The sequence below is a fragment of the Sciurus carolinensis genome, chromosome 9 (assembly GCF_902686445.1).
Source record: "Sciurus carolinensis chromosome 9, mSciCar1.2, whole genome shotgun sequence".
NCBI lineage: Eukaryota > Metazoa > Chordata > Mammalia > Rodentia > Sciuridae > Sciurus > Sciurus carolinensis.
In genome coordinates, this window is record NC_062221.1 from 41,592,767 (window position 1) to 41,604,859 (window position 12,093).

Below are 12,093 nucleotides of genomic sequence, written 5' to 3' on the forward strand. Positions count from 1 at the left end.
GAAAGTTTAAGTAAACTAGCACCTCAATAAAAGTTTAACCATAAAACACTGCAGCTAGAAATTAATTCTATCCAGAAAGTATGTGGATTCATTAGATACTGCTATCATTTGCATTTGAAGATAACATGAGCCAGGCAAGTGAGAATATTGAACAATAGATACTGATTCAGTTACAAGTGAACATTCTTAATCTACTCTCATGTTTTGTTTAAATTTTCAATAATGCAAGGAGTGTTCAGTTCAAGGTAGCTCAACCAACACCTTGGAACTTCAACTGTGTGTCTGGCACAATGCTATCTATACATGCAGAGAATTGAATGGTAATTTAGACTGGCCCCACTCTTGAGGAGTTTACTTTGTAGGGTGACATATAAGCAGTTCAACAGTTAGATAAGTGCTATTCACACATATGTATGTACAGTTCTAGGGGTGGGCAGGTGTAAGTCCATGCTAGTATATATAACACCTGCATTGAATTTTAAACAAAGTGCAAAAATTATCTAGGGAAAGAAGGACCTGGACAAGGGCAAGATATGTTCCTGATAGACTTTCACAGAGAATGGCTTTGACTGACTATAGGGTTTTATGGTTAAACTTTTATTTTGCTAAATGGAGTTTGCAAGCTCAGAGTGGAACTGAATTGCTCCAGATATCACTAATGTGATATCTCTGGAACCCACCATCCCTGTCTTCCTTTCTTCCATCAGATATTTGATCCCTCCGCAAAATGTCAGAGGGAAAGTCATCTGAAATTTTGTTATTCTTTGGATATGAGATATCCCCCAAAAGTTCCTGTGTGAGCAGGAGGTGAAATGATTAGATTATGAGAGTTGTGATCCAATCAGTGAATTAAGTCATTTGATGGATTAATAATTTGAAATAACTAACTGGGTGGTAACTGTAGGCAGGTGTGGTGTGACTGGAGAAAGTTGGTTGCTGGGAGCATGCCTTTGGGGATTATCTTGTCCTGTGGTCTCTCTCTCTTTCTGACCCACCATTCTGTGGATCAGAGATCAATAAAGTAGGGGAAAACTATTACTTCAAAGAAGTGCCAAGAACCCCAAGGCAGAACCAGAGGCCTTTGGATACCCGAAATGAAGAGGGGGATTTCTCTCCTAATAATTATGTTTAGTGAGTATCGAGAGCCAAAAAATTGTTCTTTCAAGCCAGTATGGACTAGGAAAGCAAGGCTTCTATTTCAAACCTTGGGATCTAGAACTGCTAAAAATCTTATGTAGACTATATGTTGCAAACCTAGAACTGAGAAATGCTTGAGAAAAAGAGCTTGGGGTGAGATGGGGAAAAGAATGTCACATAACAAAAACCTCCTCTACTTTAAGACCTATTAAATCTTAAAGACTCAGTACAAGCACTTTTTTCTCCAGATGTACAGATTCAAGAATGTGTGCACAGGTATTTTCTTCCACAGGTGAAACCCCAGAACAGCTATTGAGAGATTTCTAATACTTCCCTGGTGCGAGGCAAATAGAACCCCAAATAAGGTCCTAACTGACCTTAGAGCAGAACAGTGGGGTAGGCAGGGATGGGCTAAGCAAGTTCAGCCCAATCACCCTCTGGGGTCAGGATTCCCTCAAACATAGGTGATAGTACACAGCATTGGCTCCAGACAGTCTCCTGTGGTTGATAGTGGCCACAGGCAAGGTCTGACCACCTTTTAAAAAAGTCATGGAAACAGAAATCCTGGAGTTGACTGTGCTCAATCCAGAAGGCTGAGGACTGTTAAGAAAATGTATCCAAGTCTAGAGAAACAGCAAGCAGGAGCAACAAGCCTCTCAGTGGCGTATTGGAGTATGGTCTAACAGGCCCACTGAGGGTTAGTTAATACTCTAGGGCAGAGGTGAGCAAACTTTGGCTCATAGACCGGTGATTTCTTTTTAAATAAAGTTTTATTTAATCACAGCTACATTCATATGTTTATAGTTGTCTATGGTTGGTTTTATGTTAAAAAAAAAGTTGTAACACAGACCAAATGACCTGTAAGCCTGAAATATGTACTGTTTAGCTTTTTAAGGAAAGTTTGCCAACTCCTACTTTAAGAGAATGCAAGTTTGCTTGATTTAGTATTTGCTATTGATTAGGGACCAGATTCTGTGGAACTTGGTATTGACATGTAGAAGATTAATAAGTTGCAGATGAATTCTTCCCAGTAAAAAAGATAGCCCCATGAATATAGTTTTATTTTCCTATAGGATATTACTTAGTTTTATATACAATCTAAAACTATTATTACAATATTGTTTCCTCAGTACCTATATGTACTCAATCTCTTGAGTTTTTTAAAAATAAACTTTTTAATTTTAGAACAGTTGTAGGTTTACAGAATCGTTGCAAGGATAACATAGAGAAATTCCACACAAAGTACACCCAAATTAACAAATTCCACTAATATGGGACATTTGCCACAATTAATTACTCAATATTGATATATTACTAATTAAAATCCATACTATATTCAGATTTCCTTGGCTCCCCCTAATATTCTTTTTCTGTTCCAGGATCCCCTTCAGGGTACATCAGGATACATTATATTTAGTAGACAAGTCTCCACAGACACATCTGCTTGATGATCTTTCAAGTTATGAGGAATAGTTGTCTGGCATTTTGTAGTTGCCCTCAAATGAAATTTGTTTCACGTTTTTCTCATTGACTGGGATTATAAATTTGTGGAAAGAGACCACAGAGAAAAGGTGTCATTATCCTTACAAGTTGATATCAAAGGTACATATTATCTATATGATTTATCATTGTTGATGTTCAACTTGATCAGCTGGCTTCAGGTAGTGTTTGTCTGACTTCTCTACCATAAAGGCACCCCATCCCAGCCCCTGTCCATACTTTACCCTTTGGAAGGTAGTTCATTTACATAATCCACTAAAGAGTGAGTTTTGCTCTACCATTTTAAACAATGAGTATCTGCAAAACTTATTTGTAATTCTTCTGCTAAAATGATTAATCTCTTCTTCCTTATTTAATTACCATTCAATCATTTATTAAGGTCAGTATGGATATTTATTTTGTATGTCAGGTTATGATACAATACTGCTTTATTTTGTTGCTCTTTCCCCCCTACTCCCTTCAGTGAGGAGGTATCATACACTTGTTATAGAAATAGATGGCTTTTTTACAGTCCACATTCCATCACCAAATCCTCCCACATCTTAAATTTTTTAAAATTTATAATTAAGGTTTAATTTTTGTGTCATAATGTCGGATTTTGACAAAAGCCTAATATCTTTTATTCACCCTTACAGCACCTCACAGAATAGTTCCACTGTCCTAAAAAATCCTTTACCCATCCTTTACCTATTCAACCCCTCAATTCCCCATCCCCAGTCACTTCTGAGCCCTTGGCAATTACTGATTTTTACCATTGATATACTTTTTCTTTCGCAGATTGTAATATAATTAAAATCATTTATTTTGCAGTCTCTTCAGCTGACTTCTTTCATAAAGAAACTGTGATATATATACAAAATGAAATATTATTCAGCTTAAAAAAGTATTAAATTATGGCATTTGCAGATGGAATGGATGGAGCTGGAGAATATCATGCTAAGTAAAATAAGCCAATCCCAAGAAACCAAAGGCAGAATGTTTTCCCTGATAAGTGGATGATGATATATGATGGGAGTGGGGATGGGGGGTTGAGAGAAGAATGGAGGAACTTTAGATTACATAGAAGGAAATGAGAGGGAGGAGGGGTAGGGGGTATGAAAAATGGTGGAATGAGACAGACATCATTACCCAATGTATATGTATGAGTACACGAACGGTATGAATCCACATCATACACAACCATAAAAACAAAAAGATGTACCCCATTTGTGTACAATGAATCAAAATGCAATCTGTAAAAACAAAAAATAAAAAATAAAAAAAAGAAGTATGCATTGAAGATTCATCTATGTTTTTACATAGCTTCAAGGCTCATTCCTGTCATTAAATGATATTACATTGAATGGATATACCATCGTCTATCCACTCACCTATTGAAACACATCATAGCTGCTTCCATTTTTTTTTTTTTTTTTTTTTTAAGACTATGACTAAGCTGGGGAGATAGCTCAGTTGGTAGAGTGCTTGCCTTGCAAGCACAGGCCCTGGGTTCGATCTCCAGCACCGCAAAAAAAAAAAAAAAGAAAAAGAAGATTATAACTAAAACTGCTATAAACATTCACAAGCAGGTTTTTGTGTGGATGTACATTTTTTAATTAGTTGGGTAAGTACCTGGTAGAAAGATCACTGGATCATATGGTAAGACAATTTTCGGTTTTGTAGGAAGCAGGTGAACTGCCTTCCATTTCTATAGCATTTTGCATTTCAGTCAGCAATGAATGAGAATTTCTGCCACTCTGCTTCCCTGTCAGCAATTGGTATTCTCAGATTCTAGATACTGGCTGTTCTAATCAGTGTGTAGTAATTGCTGTTAAATTTGAAATTCCCTGATGACAAAAACAATGCCCAGTATCTTCTCCCATGCTTACTTGTTGTGGGTCTTCTCTGGCAAGGTATCTGTTCATGTCTTATACTAATTTTTAAATCAGATCATTTATTTCTTGTTGTTGAGAATAACAGACTTTTATACGTTTTGGATGCAAGTTTTTTATCAGTTTTTACAAATGTTTTCTCTTAGAATGTAGTCATTCTCTTAAAGTGTCTTTAGTTTTTATTTTTAAGAAAGTTCAATTCCTTATTTTTCCTTTCATTTATGTTGGCATTATATTTTAAAAAACCATCACAAACCCAAGGTTGTGTAAATTTCCTGTTATTTTCAATACATCTTATGATTTTGTATTTTTCACTTATGTTTACGATCAATTTTGACTTAATGTTTATGAAAGTGTAAGATCTCTGGCTAATTTCAATTTTTTTCATCTGAACGTTCAATTGTTCCAGCATCATTTGCTAGAAAAACTAACCTTTCTCCTTTTTCTTTCCTTTGCTCCTTTGTCAAAGTCCAGTTGATGATATTTGTGTAGTTTTATTTCTGGACTCTATATTTCACTGATTCGTGTGTTTATTATTTTGTTAAGATAATGCCAAAAATTTTTAAAAGTGAATAAATTTAGCAAGATATATCTGAAATCTACAATTAAAATTTGCCAAATATTCTGAAAAAGATTTAATTGAGGAGATACATAACATATTCATAGATCAAAGAACACAGTATTGGTTTTATGTCAATTTTTTTTTCTGAATTTATGTTTAGATTCAATGCATTGCTAATCAAAACTCCAGTAAACTTTTGTATAGAAAGTGACAATGTTTTTCCAAAATGTATATGGAAATGCCAAAAACCTATCATATCCAAAACCATCTTGAAAAAATGAACAAAGTTGAACTATTTGCTTTATGATTTCAAAACTTAATGCAAAGATAATAATCAAGACTGTTGTATGGGAATAAGGAGAGAACTGAAAGTCCAGACATAAACCTTATGTTTATGATTAATTGATTTTCAACAAGGATTCCAAGGCTATTCAATAGGGAAAGAATAATTTTTTCAATCAATATGCAAAGGCAGCTACCTATTTCACAATATATCCAAAGGGAAGGTAGGGCCCCAAAATTGTTATAGAGTCAAATGTAAGAAGAAAAAAAAGAAAACTCAGAGAAAAACATAGCAGTGAATTTTCATGACCTTAAGTGATGGATTCTTTTTTTTTTTTTTTTTTAGTTGTAGATGGACACAATTTCTTTATTTATTTCTTTTTATGTGGTGCTGAGGATTGAACCCAGTGGCTCACACGTGGGAAACAAGCACTCTATCACTGAGCCCCAGTCCCCCCAAGTGATGGATTCTTAACACCCAAATGACAAGCAACAACAAGGTAGATAAATTGAACTTAATAAAAATTTAAAATATTTGCATTTCAAATGACAGCATCAAGAAAATGAAAGCTCAACTCAGGCAAAAATCAAAAACACTGACAATACCAAATGCTGATAAGGATGTGAAGCAATAAGATGCTTATTCATTGCTGGTGAGAATGCAAAATGATAATCATTTTGGCAGAAAGTTTGCCAGTATCATACAAAACTACGTATACTCTTACCATACAATACAACAATCATGTCCCTTAGTACTATTTAGAAAAGATTAAAAAAATTATGTCCACATAATAAAACGCTTGCACACACATGCTTATAGCACTTTTATTCAAAACTTCCAAAACTTGTAAGCAAGCAAAGGTGTTCATCATGGATAAATAAACTGTGGTACAAATAGACAATGGGATATTATTAAATGCTAAAAAGAAATGAGCTATCAAGTCATGAAAAGACTTAGAAGACCTGTAAGTGCTTATTTTTAGATGAAAGAAATAATCTGAAGAATCTGTATTCTATATGATTACAATTAGATGACATGCTGGAAAAGATAAATAATGAAAACAATGAAAAGATCAGAGGAACCAGGTGGGGTGACACACAACTATAACCCTAGTTACTTTGGAGTCTGAGGCAGGAGGATCACAAGTTCAAGGCCAGCCTGGGCAACTTAGTGAGAACCTATCTCAAGATTAGAAATAAAAAAGGACTAGGGATATAGCTTAGTGGTAGAGAGTGCCTGGGTTCAATCCCCAGTACTTAAAATATTAAGATTAGAGGATTCCAAAGTTGCCAAATAACAATCACAGGGCCAGACAGGTTATTTTTTTTAACTACTCCATGCTGCTTTTCTGGGAACTCCTGGGTGAAATTCCCTGGTTCCAGAAAGGCCAGATCATGCTAGCCCCTGCCTTAGCTCACAACCCCAGGTTCAAACACAGCCACCCCGGAGATGGGCGTAACCTGCCAAAAACCAATCTGTTTTTCCCACTCTTATCTTGTTTTCCTAAAGAAGCTCCTTACTAATTCCCTTTGGTGTGTACTGCTATATTTATCAGGATCAGACCCTTCGGGCCCCTGCTTCAATTAATTTCCTGCGTTTTTTTTGTGTCTGTGTTATTTCTTAATATTACCTTTCTAGCTTTTATTTCCAGCCAGCCCACCCTCCGCTGACTCCCTCCTGCTGCAGGACGTGGGCAGAAAGGACATGTAGAAATTGGAAGCCTCATACGTTGCTGATGGGAATGTAAAATGGTTCAGCAAGTTTGGAGAATAGTTTGGCAGTTCCTCAAATACTAAACACAGAATTATCATATGATCTAGAAACTCCACACCTGTGCATATACATCAAATGAAAACTCACAGACTCATCTTCATAGAAGCACTATTCACAACAGCAAAAGGTGGAAACAACCCAAATGTCCACCAACTGATGAAAGGAAAAGCAAAGCATGGCATATCCATAAAATGGAAAGTATTCAGCAAGAAAAAGAAACAAAGTACCGATGCATGCTGGAACATGGATAAGCCTGGAAACACTATGCTCAGAAGAAGCCAGACACAGACCCCATGTATTATGTGATTCTATTCATATGAAATGTCTGGAGTAAGCAAATCTGTAGAAACAAAAACTATACTAGTGGTCAGGGGTCTAGGTGGAGGGAGAATGCTGAGTAATAGCTAATGTATACAGGGTCACTTCATAGGGAGATAAGAACATTCTGAAACTAGATAATGTTGAAAGTCACACAACTCATATACTAGAAACACTGAGTTGTACATTTTAAAAGGATGAATCTTATGATACATGAATTATGTCTTAAAAGACTGTGATGGCAAAATTTCAATAACTAGGGTGTGATGATGCTTTATTAAACTATACTGAGGATTTCCCAGCATTATAAATGAAGCTAGAATTAAAGACAGGCAGTTAGTGTAGAATAGGTGATCAGGTCAAATCAAAAAAATAGAGGCTCATCTGAGTCTGGGAAGTTGGAAAATGTCCCTGGGAGATTGGAATGTTCCTGTCTCCAGAGCCCTTGGACACCACCACTCCCAAAACAGTTGTTAATGAAGCAGCTCCTGAGCAAACAAGAGCTACTCGTCAGGGACCCCTGGGCTGCTGTTCCCTTCCTGCCTAGCGCTCCCCTGGGCCCTTCCAGCCCACCTGCTCACCCCCCTCCCTGCCCCTGCCCCGCCATCTCACAGCATCTCCTGGGCCTACTCACATAGGCAGGAAGGAGAGAGATAAGGGGGAGAGGGCAGGAGAACAATGGAAACTTCAGTCTATAAAAGGGGCAGGGCGCTCTCACTTCTTGGGATACCAGAATACCTGCCATGGCCCCCTTCTCCCTCCTGGGAGAAGTCTGTGTTACTACCTTTAAATGAAACCTGCTCTATATGCTTGCCTCTGCGTGCTTCTCCAATGGTCACACTTCAACATTTGAGGAAGCAGAACTCACTGTTAACCTGCAGTATCATAAGCATAACTGCCATTTCTAGGAATATGTATATTTGAAATAAATAAATCATGAAAATGCTCAATTTGTGTTTTAAAACAAATTAAAAGTCAACAGCCTAGTTCCCTAACTACTTCACAATTATTACTACTGGGTTCATCGTTTGGCAAAACTTACCTACATTTTCCTTATGGAAGAGAAATATTATGAAATATTACATTTTAATAATAAGCTTAGTTGAGAAATTCTTAAAGCAGCACTTTTTCTAGACAGATCTTATGGAACTAAGTATGCAGAAAAATTAAATTCCATTTTATCCCCCAAATTTCTGTGGTGAATTTAAATGCAGAATATCTAATAGCTAATTCAAAAACTCTTCAATCTATACTGAGTATGAAGCCATAAAACACAGTCAATTTCAGCAAAAATTTCCTCTCCACTGGATCTTTCATTCTGGAACATAATTTATTGCCTGATCAGTCATATTTATGACCTGGTCACCTTATCAACAGCCTTAAAATAAAAAATCCCAGGTGGAGCGTCTATCCACAGCTTGCAACTGTTCATCCCATTGTCTCACTTCTGGTTGCTAGGATACCACCTATTAGAATATGAAAAATTTATTTTTAATCAAGTTTTTATTCCTCCTAGTCTACGGAAAAGAAGAAAATGAGGTCCATGGACGCATAAAATAGCTTCCAGAAAGACTGAATCTCTGGTAATAACTCTAAACTATTTTTTAAATTTAGGAATTGAAAAACCTAACTTTATCATTAAAATCACAACTTTGTGTATGGTTTTTCCTTAAATGGAGGGAAGGTCACATCACAGAAACCTTTCCTTTCTTCTGAAACAGCTGATTCATTTTGTCTGTCAAAAACAAAGCCCCAGGGCACAGAAAAATTCCTCTTTCAGAGAAGATTTATTTTCTGAGACCTTATTTCTTAGGACTCTCAAGTTCAAAACTAGAAACTGGAACAAACTATTTTCCTAACTTCTAAGAGACAAAGATTAAAGAGTCAAAAGGTTGGAATTATTCCACTTATCTTTATTCAGATTAATTCGATTCAATAATTTGTATCAAATACTGGCATATATAAGTCACTGTACTAACCAACGTGGAGTGCAGAAAGACAAATATTCAATAGTCACTGTCTTCAAGATGATCATACATAGTTAGAAAATGGGCAATATGTAGTGTCAGTCTCCAGAGGAGCAGGAGAGTGAAGTGCTCCCAGCCTAGAGGATAGAGTCACAGCACCTGCTCTGGGGTCTGCAAAAACACAGGTCTGGAGCCTTCATTGGATGAGTGTGAATGACATGCAGCATCCATCAGGATACCAGATGCATCAGAATAACAGCCTGCAACAGTTACCGCACAGGGGAAGCCAATGTGAGAAAGAATTCACAGGTCTTTGCTCAACTGGGCATCCCTCAGTAGTGTCCATGGGCCCCCTCCTAGGCACTGAGCAGGGCTGGTAAAGAAGGACACTCACCCAACCCTGACCTGAGTGAGGCAGGCACAGGGCTAATTCATCTGTTGGGGGAATGACTTGGGTTCAAGAAGGCTTTGCGAGCAGTGTGACAGGTGAGCTGGGTTCTAAAGAACTGACAGAAGTTCACTACTTGGAAGTAACAGGAAAGGGGCATAGGAAGTGCACACGAAGGAAAAGGAAAACCAAACAGGAAGGCAGGAGGATATTGCTACATTAAAGCAACAGCTGGTCCTAGTGGGTCAGGACTGTACGCAACTGTGGGCTGAGGAGACGTGGAGTGGGAGGTGAACCTGGGATCTTGGACCAGATGAAGAAGGGCCTTGAAATTACATGCTATGTCATTTGGACTTTATTCTGTATGTGCAATGAGAATCCATCCGAGATTGTTGAGTAATGCAATGTTATGAATTATTACCTTTTAATTAGACGCTTAGTTCAGAAACACGTAAAAAGGATTTGCTTTCAAACCTTGTCCCAGTGATATCTGTTTGTCCCTTCAGATCCATCTGCAACTTCTCCCTCTTGCTTTGTACCATAGAGGCTGACTTCACCTGGGCTCTGCCTTCCAGCAGAATGTGGCTGATGTAAGGCACCTAGGCAGTCGAGGTCAGGAGGAGAGAGAGGCAGGGGTGTGCTTGTCAGTAGCTGTATCTCTCCAGGAGCCTCAGCTCTTATCGTGTCCCTCTAATGTAACTAGACTGTGGGATCTGCTTCCTTCTCCTGCCCCTGCATAGCTCCTCACTGTCGCTAGTCCCAGAATGTTTCACCAAGCGTTATTGGTTCCCTTCACCCTGCCATTTGAGGGGAGACCTAAATGACTACTCCTAGGTTAGATGATTTGCTAAGAGGACTCAACATACAGCTGTAGAGTCTGTAGACTGTAGCCTCTTAGTCTGTAAGACTAAGATTTATTACAGTGAAAAGACACAAAGCAAAATCAGCAAAGCTAGAAGACACATGGAGGGATGTCTGAGTGAAGCCAGGCACATACTCCAAGACTCATCTCCCAGTGGAGTCACAAGGTCATGCTGAATTCCTCCAGCAGTGAGTTGTGACAGCATGTGTGAAATGCTGTCTTCCAGGGAAGCTCATTAGAGAGTCAGTGCCCAGGACTTTTATTGTGACGGTTGATCACACAGTCACTCTTCATCTAGGACTTACCAAAATCCAGACTCCTAGAAGGGAAGCAGGTTTTCAATATAACCCATGTTGGCTGCATAGGCTGTTTAGGCATAGCAGACTATTCTAATCAGGACCTAGTGGGAACCCTCCCCAAATCCAAGTTTCCAGATACCAATCAAGGGTCAACCTTGCAAGTAGGACTCTTTAAGGAGAGCAATTTATGTTAACTCTCCTACACACCTGTCCATACTTCTTTAAATAATTTGTTCACTTAAGACTCTCCAGCCAGATCCTTTTAAGTACACCATCTGTCTCTTCTACTATCCTGACAAACACAAAGCAAATCTGTATCTATCTGTGTGTACACATATATAAATTGATGGGCAGTCGCTTCTGCAAACTACCTGCCTTTCTCCTCAGTCTTATTTCAGCATTCCCCACGTCTGATACTCACTGAGGCACAGGGGCCAGGCCCACAGGCTACGGAGCCTCAACCTTCTCTGTGTCCTCCCCCATTTCACACTCCTCAAGATTGATTCTCTTCATTTGTCCTCTAGATCCCCATTAGAGACAGACTCGCCTCTGGACCTCCAAGCTATTCATCTGAGACTCTGAAACTGTTCCGAACACTTAACATCTCTTTTTTTGACACTGTCCCTGAACAGACCATCTAGGACACCAAGAGTCCTAGTGTTCCACCTCCTGACTCTGATCTTGACCCTTTTTAGAATCTCCTGCCATACCACCCTTGATACTATCACCACCGAGATGCGTTTGGAGATTTCAAAGGCCTAGTAGATGCACAGTTAACTAAACTTTCAGGCATTTTCACCCCACCCTAGAATCTCACCTCCTACCTAAAGTAGTTCTCTCATAATTCATCCACTAGTCTTGACTTTTTTACCCACTTCCCTTGGGCCCAAGCCCGCAGCTTCCTTCTCTGCAAATGCAGTTTGGTTATCTATTGCCACAGTTTTCAATTATTCCAAAATTCAGTGGCTTAAAACAGCAACCATTTTATTATATTATTTGCTGTACTAGATTAGAAAGTTGAACAGAATTTGTTTGGACAAGTCTCCTGCTCTGCCTGATGTCAACTGGGGTCACCCTCAGTGGTATTCGCTCATCAGCTGGACTGTGTGGAAGGTCCTAGACCACTAGAAGCC